This window comes from Pinus tabuliformis, chromosome 4_1, assembly GCF_031772625.1.
Source record: "Pinus tabuliformis cultivar Carrire ecotype Pingquan chromosome 4_1, CPIR1, whole genome shotgun sequence".
NCBI classification, from domain to species: Eukaryota; Viridiplantae; Streptophyta; class Pinopsida; order Pinales; family Pinaceae; genus Pinus; species Pinus tabuliformis.
In genome coordinates, this window is record NC_142303.1 from 148,661,570 (window position 1) to 148,679,063 (window position 17,494).

Consider the following 17,494-nt stretch of genomic DNA (forward strand, 5'->3'; position numbering starts at 1 on the left):
CCAGAGTATTCTTTTGTGTTTCATGTGCATTGATTCTACTTCTGGTTATATGTGTTATGCTTGATCTTGCTCAAATCTATTAATCTTCCACAAGTTTGATTGTAGAAGTAAATTAAAGTATTTTTCTTTAGCTATATTGCATTATCAGTGAGAATTTCTACATGGTATTAGAGCAAAGGTTGTCAGAGTTGTGAATAGTATACAGAGAAGAGAATTTGAAGTTTGAAGTTCAGGATTGCAGGTACAAATCGAATTCATCTCATACTTCAGGTTGGTCAATGGCGTTCTATGGCTTGAGACTCGAGTATGCCTTGGAAGGCAACTCGAATTACATAGCATGGAAAGATAGAATGGAAGCTGTATTAGAAGACAATGGTTTGAAGGATTTCATTGATCAAGAAATCCCCAAGCTAGCTACAGCTAATGCACAAGAATTGGCTGAATGGAAGAAGTGTGTGGCGAAGGCGAGACAAATTCTTCTGGAGGGAGTTCGAGACCATATTGTCTCGAGTCTCCATGGGAAGGATACTCCGTTTTCAATGTGGAAGACATTGAAGGACCTCTATCAGAACAGTAGCGACCATAGGAAACTAGCGCTCAAGGATAATTTTCGGAAAATCAAGATGGAGAAGGGCGATACTATTTCTACATATCTGAACAAGCTCACCACCTGCAGAGATGAGCTTGGTAGTGGGGTAATAACTACTGCCGATGATGATATGTTGAGCCTTGCTCTCCTCGGTCTTCCAAAGAGCTGGAATAGCTACCAGGACTCTGTAAATGGAAGAGAGAAACTGCTGGATTGGGAACGACTATAATCGAATCTCATGTAGGAGGAGATCAGGAGGAGCACTCAAGATGATTCTTCATCAAAGAATGATGATGAAGAAAATTTGGCCTTAGCGAGTAAGGCAAGGAAAGGGAAAGGGAAGGTTTCCCATTCCAAATCGAATTCTTCTCATGGAGGGAAGAAGGTTGACAAATCTAAAGTGAGATGCTTTAATTGTCATGATATGGGACATTATGCAACTAATTGCCCATCAAAGAAGTCCAAGAAGGGATCCACAAAAGGATCAGAAGGTGAGGCATTAGCCTCTCAGTTCGAAATGGACTTCACCCTCATCGCATGTATGGTTTCGTCGATGGTGGGTTGTGTTTGGTATCTTGACAATGGAGCCTCATTCCACATGACCGACGATAAAAGTTTATTCACTACCTTGGAGGAGAAAGACCTCAAAATGCACATAGAGATGGGTGATGACGGAAAGTACAGTATTTCAGGAGTAGGCATGGTTGCTTTCAGAGGGAGCATGGAGCTCCTCTCACCTTGACAAATGTGAAGTATGTGCCTGGACTAAAGAAGAACTTGGTATAGATCACAATGTTGGAGGACAAAGGCTACGATGTTATCTTCAGTAAAGGAAAGGCATTCCTAAGACACATAGCCACGGGTCAAACCAAGAGGATTGGGATTCGAGTGAAGAATCTCTATAAACTAGAGGTAGATAATTATGTTGCATTAAGTTCGAAAGCAGAATTGGTGCAAAGCCAAGACATTGGTGATTATGGCACAAGTAGTTGGGCCATTTGCATCATGGGGCCTTGAAGATAATGCAACAGATATCTACAGGACTTCCAAAAGGTAAACTTGAGCAAGTTGACACATGCAAAGGTTGTACCTTGGGAAAGTATGCTAAGTCTTCCTTTCATGATCGAGACAGTCGAGCAAAAGCGATCTTAGAGCGAGTTCATACTGATTTGTGTGGACCATTCTGGACGACATCCACAACAAAGCAAAGGTATTATGTGATTTTCATTAATGATTTTTCTCGTAAATGCTAGATTTATTTCATGCAAAAGAAGGACCAAACCTTCTCAAAGTTTTGTGAGTTCAAAGCGTTGGTTGAGAAAGAATCAGGAAGAAGATCAAGGCCTTGAGAAGCGACAATGGTGGAGAATATGTCTCTTAAGAGTTTAAGGACTTCTGTGCAGCTAAAGGAATTAAACGGGAGTTGATGACAACTCATAACCCACAGCAGAATGGGGTGGCCGAGAGGAAGAACAGAACAATTGTAGGGGTGGCACAGGCGATGTTGCATGACCAAGGCATACCACTTCATTTGTGGGTTGAGGCATGCAACACAACAATATATTTGCAGAATAGAAGCTCGCATTGCATACTTGGGATGAAAACACCAAAGGAAGCTTTCTCCAATAAGAGACCAGATGTGGGTCACTTCAGGATCTTTGGCTCATCGGTATATTTCCATGTGACAAAGGATGCACGGAAGAAGCTTGAGTCAACAGTCGAGTTGGGGATACTTGTGGGGTACAATGATACACCCCACAACTATTGGGTGTACTTACCTACCAGTCAGAGGACAGTGGTTTGCAAAGATCTCAAGTTTGATGAGCAAAAGGCCATGCGAGTTTCCCTTGAGAGGGAGCTCCAACTAGAGGCCGTGGAGGAACTTTTGGTTCCTAAGGAGAAGGAGCCTCAGACTGATGCGGAGCAGCCGCATGCAGAGGTTCCAGGAGTGGAGACATCCACTCAAGCAAAGTCTTCCAGAGATGGATGGAAGCACATAAGAGAAGCTGAAAGATTGTTGTCAGATGCGAGAGAGAATGTGGGAGAACCACATTCTCAGTGCAGACATAGGAGGTCACCTAAGAGGTACACTGGATACATGGCCCTTGTTGGGGAATGTGTTGAGACCGAGCCATATTCCTTTGAGGAAGCAGTGCAATAGCCAATTTTGGTTGGTGCTATGGTGGAGGAGTATGACTCCATAGTTCGGAACAGTTTTTGGGATGTGGTTCAAAGACCGGAGAACAAGTCAGTTGTGAGTTCCCATTGGATTTACAAGGTAAAGCAAGTTGCTGATGGTAGTGTGGAGAAACATAAGGCAAGATTTGTTGCCTGTGGTTTCTCATAGGTCTAGGGAATCGACTATGATGAGACTTTTCTCCTGTAGCAAGGTACTCATCTATCAAATCGATGTTGGAACCATCAGCACAGATGGGTTGGAAGATCCATTAGATGGATGTGAAGACCGCATTCCTCAATGGCAAGATTGAGGAAGAGGTGTACATAGAGCAACTGGAAGGTTTTGAGACATTCGATCATGAGTCACATGTGTGCCGACTCAAGAGAGCTTTGTATGGGCTGAAGCAAGCACCTCGTGCTTGGTACACTAGGATCGACAACTACTTCACCGGGTTGGGCTTCACAAAGAGTGAAGCAGATGCGAACCTGTACCACATCACGGTGAAAGGTAAGCAGTTGATCATTGTACTTTATGTTGATGATCTTATATTGACAGGTGATGATTAGTTGATCATGTCTTGCAAGGAGGACCTTGCAAGAGAATTCGAGATGAAAGACATGGGTCTCATGTATTACTTCCTTGGCATGGAAGTATCACAGAAGGATGGGGAGTTGTTTGTGTCTCAGGGTAAGTATGCCAATGAGATACTCAGGATATTCCACATGGAGAAGTGCAAGCCCATACAGACTCCTCTAACAGGTAACTGGAGGAAGGAGGATGCTACTTTAGGAGAAGTAGTAGAAGCTACTGTGTACAGGCAGCTTGTGGGTTCACTGATGTACTTAGTGAACACACAACCAGATTTATGCTATGCGGTGAACCAGCTGAATCAATCTATTGTTCAGCCTACCAAGATGTTTTGGAAGGCGCAAAGTATGTTTTGAGATACCTTAGAGTCACATCTCAGTATGGATTATGGTACAGACAGATGTGAAGCTACAGGGCTTCACTGATGCAGATTGGGCAGGGAGTCCATCAGGTCAGAAGAGCACATTAGGTGGAATTTTAAACCTTGGGTCGGTGACAGTTTCTTGGTACAGTACGAAACAGAGGTCGGTTACACTCAGCACAGCAGAGGTCGAATACATGGTTGCAAGTCAAGCAGCATGTGAGGCCATCTGGATGCGGAAAATTTTAGTTGGTTTATTTGATCAGAGGATGGATCCAACTGTGATCTATTGTGATAATCAGAGTTGTATCAAACTCTTTGAGAATCCAGTATTTCATGGCAGGTCCAAGCGCATCGAAATTCAGTATCATCATCTTAGAGACTGTGTGGCGAGGAGGATCATGTTTTTGCAGTATATTTCAACCGAGGAGCAAGATGCTGACATTTTGACTAAGGCATTGTCAAAGTGTAATTTCGAGTTCCATAGAGACAGGATCGGGGTGGAAGATAATCCTTTTCTTATTGAGAGAGAATGTTGAAATGTGGAAACAAGAATAGTCCAATTTTAATTTTTCCTTGAATCAAAATTGAGAATTAAAATTTGAATTTAGTCTCACCAACTACTTGGAAAAATAATTAATTAATTCATCTTGGATTAATTAGTTGGAGAAATTCAAGCTAGAAGTCTTTGTGAAGTAATGAAACAGTTATCCCTTAAATTAAGGATATTATCCCTTCATTAAGGAGATAAGGATGAGTTATAATTGAGTTGTAATTAGCTAGCTTAGTTAACTGAGTTATGTCCAGTTAAATTAGTTCCAAATAGTTTGAGGAACTAATTGTGAGTTCAATCAGTTAATACATGCATGCATCAAACTAGTGTACTCCAGGTAATTGAAGATTCTCTCATAAATAACTCATGCATGTCTATTCAGAGAAAGACTGAGTTGAGATTAAAGACAAGGTCAGTGTACTATCAGTTGCTAGAATTTTCCTATAAGGAAAACTCTTGCGTGCAGAAGGAATTCATTCCTTGAGATTTTCACAATTTTACAGGGTGTATGATCAATGTGAGTGATCAGTGTTACACACGGTAACAACTAGATTACCTAGGAAAAACTACGTTAGGAAATAGGAGCTTGGAGGGTAGTGTGGATGACTTAATGAGAAGTCTATTTTGCCTGTGAGCATCTATGAGGATTGTACTGAGCGCTGGCTAGCTGTGAGAGCTAAAGCTATGTAATCCTGAGATATTTCCACTTGTATGATAATACAGTTAGCGGGGTTTTTAGCTGAGGCTTTCCCCAGAGTATTCTTCTATGTTTCATGTGCATTGATTCTGCTTCTAGTTATATGTGTTCTGCTTGATCTTGCTCAAATCTATTAAGCTTCCGCAAGTTTGATTGTAGAAGTAGATTAAAGTAGTTTGCTTTAGTTATATTGCATTATCAGGTTAATCTACAGTGAGAATTTCTACATATATTGCATTTCACATATTTTCTACATGGTATTGGAGCTGTGAACAATATACTGAGAAGAGAATTCAAAGTTTGAAGTTCAGGGTTGTAGGTGCAAATCGAATTCGTATCATACTTCAAGGTTGGCCAATGGCATTCTATGGCTTGAGACTCGAGTATGTCTTGGAAGGTAGCTCGAATTACATGGCATGGAAAGATAGAATGGAGGCTGTATTAAAAGACAATGGCCTGAAGGAATTCATTGATCAAGAAATCCAAAAGCCATCTTCAACTAATGCACAAGAGTTGGCTGAGTGGAAGATGTGTGTGGCAAAGGCGAGACAGATCATCCTTGAGGGAGTTCGAGACCATAGTGTCTCGAGTCTCCATGGGAAGGATACTCCATTTTCAATGTGGAAGACATTGAAGGACCTCTACCAGAACAGTAGCAACCAGAGGAAATTGGTGCTTAAGGATAAGCTTCGAAGAATCAAGATGGAGAAGGGTGATACTATTTCCACATATCTGAACAAGCTCACCACCTGTAGAGATGAGCTTGGAAGTGTGGTAATAACTACTTCCGATGATGATATGGTGAGCCTCGCTCTCCATGGCCTTCCAAAGAGTTGGAATAGCTATGAGGACTCTGTGAATGGAAGGGATAAACTACAGGATTGGAATGACTATGGTTGGATCTTATGCGGGAGGAGATCAGGAGGAGCACACGAGATGGTTCTTCATCCAAGAATGATGATGAAGTAAATCTGGCCTTAGCAAGTAAGGCAAGGAAAGGGAATGGGAAGGCTTCCCATTTCAAATTGAATTATTCTCATGGAGGGAATAAGGGTGACATGTCTAAAGTAAGAGGTTTTAATTTTCACAATATGGGACATTATATGACTAATTGCCCATCGAAGAAGTCCAAGAAGGGATCCTTAGAAGGATCAGAAGGTGAGGCATTTGCCTCTCAGTTCGAAATGGACTTTACCCTCATCTCATGCATGGTATCATCGATGATAGGTTGTGTCTGGTATCTTAACAGTGGAGCCTCATTCCACATGATTGGTGATAAAAATTTATTCAATGCCTTGGAGGAGAAATACCTCAAGATGTGCATAGAGATGGGTGACGATGGAAGGTATAGTGTTTTAGGAGTGGGCACAATTGCTTTTCAGAGGGACCATGGAGCTCCTCTCACCTTGACAGATGTGATGTATGTTCCTGGACTGAAGAAGAACTTGGTATCGGTCACGATGTTGGAGGACAAAGGCTATGATGTTGTCTTCAGTAAAGGAAAGGCATTCCTAAGACACATAGCCATGGTTCAGACCAAGAGGATAGGGATTCAGGTGAAGAATCTCTATAAAATAGAGGTAGATGATTATGTAGCATTGAGTACGAAAGCAGAATTAGTGCAAAGCCAAGACATTGGCAAGTTGTGGCACAGGCAGTTGGGCCATTTGCATCATGGGGCTTTAAAGATAATGTACCATATATCTATAGGACTTCCCAAAGGTAAACTTTAGCAAGTTGACACATGCAAAGGTTGTACCTTGGGAAAGTACACCGTCTTCCTTTCATGATTGAGACATTCGAGCAAAGGCTATCTTAGAGTGAGTTCATACTGATTTTTGTGGACCATTCTCGACGGCATCCACAACGAAGCAAAGGTATTATGTGATTTTCATTGATGACTATTCTCTTAAATGTTGGATTTATTTCATGCAGAAGAAGGACCAAACTTTCACAAAGTTTTGTGAGTTCAAATCTTTGGTCAAGAAAGAGTAAGGGAGGAAGATGAAGGCCTTGAGAAGTGACAACATTGGAGAATATGTCTCTCGAGAGTTTAACGACTTCTGTGCAGCAGAAGGAATTAAATGAGAGTTTACGGAACCTCATAACCCACAGCAGAATGGGGTGGGCGAGAGGAAGAACATAATCATTTTAGGGGCAGCACGGGCAATGTTACATGACCAAGGCCTACCACTTCACTTGTGGGCTAAGGCATGCACACAACAGTCTATTTGTAGAATAGAAGCACGCATCGCATACTTGGGATGAAGACACCAGAGGAAGCTTTCTCCCGTAAGAGACCAGATGTGGTCACTTCAGGATCTTTGTCTCATCGATATATTTCCATGTGACAAAGGATGCACGGAAGAAGCTTGAACCGACAGCAGAGTAGGGGATATTTGTGGGGTACACTCATACACCTCACAACTATCAGGTGTACTTGCCTACCAGTTGGAGTACAGTGGTTCACAAAGATCTGAAGTTTGATGAGAAAAAGGCCATGCGAGTTTCCCTTGAGAGGGAGCTCCAACTACAGGCTATGGAGGAACTGTTGGTTCCTAAGGAGGAGGAGCCTCAGATTGATGTGGAGCAGCCACATGCATAGGTTCTAGGAGTGGAGACATCCACTCAAGTAGAGTCTTCCAGAGATGGACAGAAGCACACAAGAGAACATCAACGTGCTCCTGAATAATTTGATTAATGGAGCAACCTGTTTCTCCAATTTAAGGAGTCCGACAGGAACATGGAATTAAATAAACAAATTTCATGTTTTTAGGATCCACTAGGTCTTTGACTGATCTTAGGGAGATATGAATCGTGTTCAGGGGTCTAAAGGTGGAAGAAACATCATGCTTACTAAGAATCTGAGAAATATTGTTGGTATTCCCTTGTATAAAGGAAAGTTGAATATTGAAAACCATTTCTTTAGATTCTCTCTTAATCCTCAGACCTTTGCTCGCCTTTAGAAAATCTTTGATCCCTCGGGATCTATTATGGACATTCTTCTCAATGATATTAATAAGATGAGTTTTCTCACCCTCTAGGTGACTCTCATCAGAAACCCATAAAGCACGAGTAGCTAATGTGTTTAGAACCCCCAACTTTTGGGTTGGATAATGGTGGGAGTAAACATGAAGATATTGCTCAATGTGCATTTTCTTACGAAAAACTTTGTGAGAGAAAGAACCTTCAACTTTCTTAGAGATAAGAATGTCAAGGAAGGGTAGGCTACCGTCAATCTCAAACTCCATGGTGAATTTTATGGATCTTGATTAGTTGTTAAGGTGTTAAAGAAATAGATCTAACTTATCATGACCATGAGGCCATAAGATGAAGGTATCATCAACAAACCATTTCCAAATCTTTCACTGAAACTGAGCTAAGGCCAAAGGCTTAGATTCAAAATCTTCCATGAGCAGGTTAGCTATAACAGGAGAGAGTGGAGAACCCATGGAAAATTCACATGTTTGTTCATAGAATTCACCTTCGAAGCTGAAAAAGTAGAGATCAAGAAAACTTCAACAAGCTTGGAAATATCAGTGTCAGTGAAGTGATCAATAACCTCAACAAACTCATTGATAAGGATATTGGTGTAAAGAGAAACAACATCAAAACTCACCATAATATCATTAGGCTCAAATTTTAATATCCCTTAACTCATTAACAAAAGAAGAGGAGTCTCAAAAGAATATGTATGACTAATAGGGGCTTGAGCTTCCCAGATAATATTTAGCTAGAAGATAAGATCCCAACCTATTGTATTACCAATGGGTCTAAGAGGAGTCTCCTCCTTGTGAATCTTGGGGATCCCATACATCCATGGAGAGAGCGGGTTATTCTCAATAAGTTTATGGCTTATGGAGCTATTAGATTTTATAGCTAGGGCTACCGCTTTTGAAACTTTTTTTTAAAGGGTTATTTTTAAGCTTTCTATAGCTACCACTATTACATAAGTTTTTATTTCCTCTTTTTATTATTTATTTTCCTTTATCATTGAGCTATTTTGGATGTATTGATTTCAATAATAAAAATTATTATTATTATTATTATTATAATTATAATTATAATAATTATTAGTTTTAAATATTTTTTCTTTTCGGAGGAATCATAATGCTCTCACTAACTTTGTGAGGGTTAAGACTTCTTCTAAATCACGTGCTCTGCTACCTGAGTTAGCCTTCTACTTCGCTCCCTGCAACCTCGGCCTCCCGCTGCCGCCATGGCCCCTCCGAAGTCTGCTCCTGAAGGGGTTCCTCCTCTTAAATCACATCTTTTACTTCAGCACCCTATAGAAGAGCTTTCTTCCTCCTTCACAAGTCTCATCTCTTCACTGGGTCCTCCTCGAACTTAACCTATAGTCTCCAAATTCGTAAAAATTTTGAGATATCTTTGAAATTGTTCGACCTCCTTCCTTGCCCCATCGAGTTTCTCTCTCATTATCGGAAAGAGATTTGGTGGGTCAGTTTACTGGCCTTTGGTCCTCTCCAAAAACTATGCAAAAATGGGTTGAAAGGAACTGGTCTCACTCAACCCATGGGAAAATCTCCATACGATTTTGTGGAAGGGGAATTTCACCTTCCGTTTTGAAACCAAATATGAGAGAGATTTGACATTCAGGAATGGACCTTATTTCATGGATACAAGGGGTCTATATCTAAATAGGTGGACGTCAGACTTTGACCCTAACTTGGATGTCCCAATTGTTGTTCCAGTCTAGGTTTGTCTTCCTCACCTCCCCCTTCATTGTTGGGGAGATGAGTCAGTAAAAGAAATAGGAAATGCAGTGGGAAAATACATATACAGAAGCGAACCAAAGGAGAATATGCATGCTTGCACAATGATCTACGTTGAATTCTGCCTAGGTAAAGGACTCCCTGAAGCAGTAAATATCAAGGTGGATAGTTGGATGCGCATTCAGCAACTGGACTGCGAGAAGATCCCATTCAAATGCAAGGTATGTCACGAGTATGGTCATTTCTCTAATAGATGTCCAAAAAAAAAGAGAATCGGAAGTAGTATAAGCTCAAGAAATAAAATGGTAATCAGTAAAGAAAAAAAAGACTATGAATAAAACAACTGCCCCACCAACCCCCTCCTTGTCTGCTCCTCTCCCCCGAGTGCTCCCCTAACTCATTCATCTAAACTGTAATTTCATTCATCTAATCCCCTCCTTGAATCCAATCTAATTAGACTTCCCGACTCTTCCCCTGGCCCCCCTCTTGCTTCTCATGAAGCCCTCGTCGTTAATCCTTCTTTAACCCACCCCCCCCCTCCTCCCCTCTCGGCCCCTCCTCCCTTCCTCCTGTCCTTTATCTCTCCTCCTCCCCCACCCTCCCTCTTAGGCCCCCTCCTCTTACCTTTAATAGAATCCTTACAGAAACCAATCTAAAGAATCCCTCCTCTCTTCGGACCTCCACAAAAGACAAGGAAGAAAGACCAATAAGGAACTAAGGGATGAAGCAGTGACAAAGGAAATGGCAATGGGAACACAACAACCAATGGAATCATTCCTTGAAAAGGGCTCAGCAAACAAGGAGAAAAGTTAGCAACCTAACCGTGGGAAAGGAACCTCTACATCAATCAAAATCATGTAATGAATTTGGTCTCCTGGAATTGTAAAGGCCTAGGACACCCTATGAAATTCAGTGCATAAAAATACCTCCTAACAATGGAAAAACATGATATATTCATGATCCAAGAGACCAAAACCAATGAACAAGAAATGAGAAAAATGATTCAAAAACTAAGGAATTACTATGGTTCAGTTCTTCAGGAAATTGGGGCATCGGGAAGAATATGTACAATGTGGAGGAAGAATAAATGGGAACTACATAACCAACAAATAGATTTACATTGGATCATAACCGAATTAAGAAATAATTATTTGATATACAAATCTGCCTTTATAATGTGTATGCCCCAACTCAATACAGAGATAAAGAGTCTTGTCAGAGATTCCTCAAAGAAAATCTACTTCAGGATCAAAACCAAAGCCTTATAGTAGGAGGCGATTTAAACTTGGTTCTAAATGCTGAGGAGAAATCATGAGGTATTTTTCATGTTCATCCTTCTTGAGACTCCCTCTAAATATAATAGAATGTCACAACCTAATGGGAATTCCCTCAAATAATGGGAATTCCCTCAAATAATGGGAAATATACTTGGAACAATAAGAGGATTGGGAAAGACAATATAAAAGAGAAATTGGCTCGAATTTTAATACAAGATAGCAACATAGTAGAATTCAGCTCTATTTCTTCAAAATTTATTCCCTCAAAAGCCTTTGATCACAAACCAATGGCTATCAGTTTAGGAGCATTCAAAAACTTGGGCCCTCTCCCATTTCGATACAACCCTTTATGGAACAACAAAGAAGAAGTTAATCAAATAATAGTAGTAGCTTGGATCCAAAAGATCACAGGCTCGCCAAGCTATGTGTGGGAAACAAAATTAAAAAGTGTCAAGAATAGTCTAAAAATTTGGGCAAAAAACAATTACAAGGAGCCACATAAAAGAAAGGAAGAATTGCTGAAGAAATGGAAAAACTTCAGGAAAAGATAGAAGGCAGGGAAGACACAAAAGAGAACCAATTGAAAGAGAAATAGCTACACCGGGAAATATATAGGAACAATAGGAAAGAGGAAGAAGATTGGAGGCTCAAATCTAGAAATATTTGGGTTCAGGCTAGGGATAAAAATGTCACTGTCTTCCACAATGCCACAAAGATGAGAAGAATCACAAATTAGATTGACACAATAAAAGGTGGAGGAGACTATAAGATCAAAGGGAAAGAGGCACTAAAAAATTAAGTGTATAACCACTTCAAAAATTTATTAACAGATGAGCTAGTAAACCAAGATTACGAGCTCTTCAAAAAGCACATTCATAAGAGGATAAATGAAGAAAAAGACTTAGATCTTTTGAAATAAGTTGAAGAAAGACCCTCAACATTCAATCTCTTTCAACCTATCTCTCTATGCAATTCATCATACAAAATCATTTCCAAAATCCTTGCCAATTGCATCAAACCTCTTCTACCTAACTTAATCTCAGAAAAGAAAGGTGGTTTTGTTCCTAGCAGGTAGATCATGGACAACATCACGATTGTTCAAAAGGCATTGCACTCCATATTAGCGAGAAAATAGCAGGGCTTCATTCTAAAACTTGACATGGAAAATGCTTTCGACAGAGTCAATTTGTCCTTCTTATTAGATGTCCTAAATAAATTTGGCTTCTCCATCGAGCTCATAGAAATAATAAATGCATGTATGATCTAAAAATGAGATCTAAGACAATTAATAAGGTATTACAGACTTATGTGCATGGATGTGCCTATGTTATTTTATGCATTGGATCGATCAGATTGTGAAATACATAGACTTTGAAGCAGTAAAAGACTATAATAGATAGACACATAAAAACATAGTAGATTTAAGAAGGAGTTCACCCAATACTCCTAGGCTACATCTCCTGGTCCAACCTTCAGTGGTGGCCTCTCTATTATGTCTTCAAGTAGAGTTTTGTTTACAACAGTGAGCTCAATTTGAGACTCACACACAAACAGATTACAATAATAAGAGCTTCAATTGAATCCCTCAAGCTTCTTCTGAGTACATAGACTTCCACACAACTCTTAATATGCTCTAAACTCTGTCCCGCATTTGCTCTTCAATACTGCCTCCCTGTTTGCTTCTCTATCTATGGCTTTTAAAGCCAACTACACTGCCTATGCGTTTCATGTCCTCGGATCTTAGTCTCCCCGGCCTCTAAATGCTTAGAATCCCCCTGCTAGCATTTCTCAATCATTGTTTAACGTATGGAGGGGAGGTGGCCACCTATCCATAACGCTAGAGTGCCTGGGTCTCTAAAATTCTTAAGATAGTCGCGATCTGTTAAAACATAGGGAAATATATTTGAAATGGAGAAATCCCCAAAAAATTCATATATCAAACTTAAAATATTGTTTAATATCGTTGATAAACCCTTTCGGGCCCGCAACATCGCATCGACGCTTTTTCCTTTGGTTTTTTTGTTTGTTCGTGGAAATGCGATTTACAAAGGAAAACATAGTTTTCTGGACTTCAACATATATGCAATTTCTCCTATCAGATTATTGGGTCCGTAATATCGCTGCCCTGATGGGTATCGGCCTCGCTCCACTGCATAGTTCCGATGCGATGCGGCGATGCGATATATCACAATTGCTCATCACAATAACCCTCGGGCCATTATAAAGCGCTCCTCTGCATTCTCTGACAACGATCCACCGATTTAATATGGGTCATCGATCTGCGCTTTTGATCGACGGTCCAAATTCAGTCCACCATTCGCTCATCGCAATTTATATATATAAAGCGTAGATCCCCATTTTTTTTTTTTTTACAATGTCGGCTACTCATATATTAAAAAAACTTTCTGAAAGTAGAGCTGTTACATGATGGGGAAGAGCATGAGAGCAGAGGCACAAAATCGGGTACGCAGACCTGCATTCCTCGTAGCTTCTCTTGATTGAAAGCAGAACTGAAAATAAACGACTATACTGTCTTACATAGGATCCTCCTAACCAAATACATTTGCAATGCATAAAATCACGGAAAGTGTGGAGTGACCGAGTCTTCCTTCTGGGCGCTGGCTCTGGTCGATGCTTCTGCCTGATGACTTTCGGTGAGGGTGCGAAGATGGTCGATTACTGCCTCCATGTGGATGCAGCGGTCCTTCAGGTCTTCAATCTCCTTCTTTCTTTTTCCCAGCTTCTTTCGTTTGGATTCTCGGTCAGCATGGCAGTCCTCTGTTAACTCCTTCAGCTGTTTTTTCACACTGTTGATCATAATAGTATGTGCCATGCACATATTACAATCTTTGCTATTGAAGAGATTTCCTAGAGGGTCTTTGTTTGGGCCCTGTTTAGATGGCTGCCCTTTGTCCTCCATCGACGAGGCCTGAGGGTTGAAGACAGAGAGCGCTCTGCTGAGAAGAGAGCTTGAAACCTCTTTGGAGAGATTTGCGGAGTGCAGGGGCGTTGAATGGTGGGGAGGAGTTCTCCAGAGCTTCGGGAGGGCGCTACTAAGGGAACCAAAGACACTGTTAGTTATGAACAGGATCACCAAAGAAGGAAAGAGACTTACAGCAGAATCAAAACGGAAAAATAGAGCGTTCTGAGGAGAGGGGACTCTCGATCCGCTCCGAGGATTTGCGGGGGCTCTTGCAGTTTGATCTCTGAGTGCAGAGAGGATGGAGAACAGACCACCTTTTATAGAAGGAGGGAGGCTCGTAAACCGGGAGGAGAGGGGATGGATGGGGCCAGTCTGAGGATGGGCTCGGTCCAAATTCATGATTGCGTTGATGTCCCTGCGCGTGCCAGAGACAGAAGCTGAGCTGTTGTTACAGAGATGGCCTGTTGTGGAGGAGCTCGAGATCACGCAAGCTCTGAGGATGTTGATACTCTTTGTGGCCCGAAAACGAGGAGATCTCCCAAAGTACTCCCCGGTGTAGCTTGGGGATTTGCAAGGAGGATCGATAAGATGGCCTAAGTGCATGAGATGACTGCGCCCTTGGGGAAGGTCGAGTGGAGGCGATGGATTACGGGATATCTCTGACATAGATTTTGTCATTCTCAAAGCGTAGATCCCCATTGATAGTCTCTGCCGATTGTGATTTCCCTACCCGATTTGGACCATTGATCGGCTAGATTGGACAGCTACTATGCATCACTTATTCTGCCTGTCTTTTTATTGATTTCATGGGTTTTGGGCCTCCCGATAGTGTTTCTCCGCCCTGCTAAGGGTGTCCCTCTTTCGATGTTTTCGATCCTTTAAGGGATTTTTGGCTTTGGCATGATTTTTAATAGATTCATGAAGACTTAGAGGGCATTCTTGGATCCATTTGGATCATGCTTTCCCATTGAAAAAGGCTTTTGGACCACCAAAATTTTGTTTTCATGCATCAATCAAGTGAGGATATTGCTGCCTCACTTGTCCAATCTCTATCCATTTTGCACTGTTGGGTTTTGAACCTTTGATTCCAATCCTTAGGTACTCAACATCTCCTCTGCATGTTGTCCTCACCTTCCTGTCCAAAACTGTATCTTCCTACAACTCATTGAGGTATTCAGGCAACAGATCATCAATGGAAGGCAATTGAATTTGCTCTTCAGGATCTTCAATTAATGAAGGTTCAAACAGTCTTAAATTTTCTACATTTACTACTGAATAGATGTGCATGTATGCTGGCAGATCAAGGTGGAAAGCATTCTCACCAATTTTCTCAAGTACCTTAAAAGGCCCATACCTTATTGGCTTTAGCTTCTTTCCTTCACCTTGCATTATGTCCTTGCTGATATACAGCCATAATTGATCGCCAACTTGGAAGCTGTGCTCCACCTGGTGTTTATGATGCCTTCCCTTGTATTTGGCTTGCCTATTTTCCAGTTGTTCCTGCACTGCCTGGTGAATCTCTTGGATCTATTCAATGAATCTAGTTACTTTATCCACATCACTGTGTCCAACAACTGCTATATCTTTTTCAAAGACAAAATCCAAGGGAGACCTTGGTATAAAACCAAAACAGGTCTCAAAAGCAGATATCTGTGTAGAAGAATGTTTAGCATGGTTGTAAGCATGTTGCACATAACATAAATGTTCATCCCAAAGCTTGCCAAGATGCTTGCTGCAATAACCCCTGAGCAAATGGATCATTGTCCTGTTGACTACCTCTATTTTGCCATCTGTTTGTGGATCAAAGATTATGCTTTTCTTCAGCCTGGTGTCCATTAATTCCCACAGACTTGACCAAAACTTCCCAACAAATTGGGAGTCTCGATAAGATATTATGGAAGTGGGTAACCCAAAATGCACCCAGACATGCTGAAAGAACAATTTCGTTGTTTGTTCAGCTGTAATATGCTTATTACAAGGTATTAAAATACACATTTTGCTGAACCTGTCCACAATAACATATAAATAGTCATGACCATTTCTAGATTTTGGCAGTCCTACAACAAAGTCCATGGAAACACTTTCCCAAGGACAGGAAGGGACTGGAAGTGGAGTGTACAAGCCTAGTTTTCTATTGCTGGGCTTGCTTTTAGCACACATGGTACACCCTCTTACATATCCAGAAATGGTTTCATGCATTTTTTGCCAATAGCAGTGTCTTTGTAGTTGTGCAATTTTTTTGCTTACACCAAAATGACCTGATATCAGAGAAGTATGTGCTTCCCTAATTATATTAATTCTCTCTGTTTGTGGAATGCATAGCTTTCCCAAATGATACAAGAGTTGGTCCTTAATGTAGTAATCCACTTCTTCTACCTTTTTTCCATTACTTAAAGCTGCATATACATCTTTAAAGTCTATATCTTGAGCATATTGTTCAATGTAGCTTTCATGCATTACTAAGTTATGCTTAAGCATGGTAGATGAATTTATGATTGGTTTGGAAAACATATCTGCAACTTTATTGTGTATGCCCTTTTTGTATCTAATGACTAAATGAAACTGTTGTAGGAAACCCATCCACCTATAGTGTCTTGATTGTTGAAACTTAGTTTGTGAGTGCAAGTACTGAAGTGGTTGATGATCAATATGTATTGCTGTTGCTTTGCCCATTAAGTAATGTTTCCACTTTTTCACACTCTGGACTAATGCATACAATTCTTTATCATATGTAGGATAATTAACTACTACAAAATTAAAGGTCTCAAAATGGTAGCATATGGGTTTACCATGTTGAATCAACACTGCTCCCATGGCATAATCACTGACATCTGTTTCGATCTCAAATGGTTGTTGAAGATTTGGCAATGCTAGTATTGGTGTTGTACTATTTTTTTCTTTCAAGGTGTCAAAGGTTTTCTGCTGTTTGCCTCCCCACTGAAACACCTTGTTCAATCCTGTCAATGCATGTAAGGGAGTTTCAATTAAGGAAAAGTTAGCAATGAAATTTCTCCAATATTGTGCTGCCCCTAGGAAGCTTCTAACTTCTGTAGCAGACTTGGGCTTAGGCTAGTTTACAATGACTGCAACCTTAGAGGGATCTATCTTCAATTCACCACCCCCTACAATATGACCCAAATAATTCAAAGATTTTTTACCAAATTAACATTTTGATAATTTAACGTAGAGATTTTCTTGCTTCAAAACATCTAGAGTCTACTTTACATGTTGCAAATGTTCTTCCCATGTTTACTAAATACGAGAATGTCATCCAAATATAAAATTATAAAATCATCAATAAAAGGCATGAGTACATCATTCATTACTCTCATAAAAGTGGTAGGAGAATTAGTTAAGCCAAAAGGCATAACTAGCCATTCATACAACCCTTGCTTTGTTTTGAAGAAGTCTTCCATGCATCTTGCTCTTCTACTCTCACCTGATGGTAACCACTACGTAGGTCCAACTTGGAAAATTAAACAGCCTCTTTCAGCTGATCCAATAGATCATCTATGTGAGGAAGGGGATAACGATTCTTGATCGTTATTTTATTCAGTGCTCTGTAGTCAATGCACATCCTCCACGAACCATCCT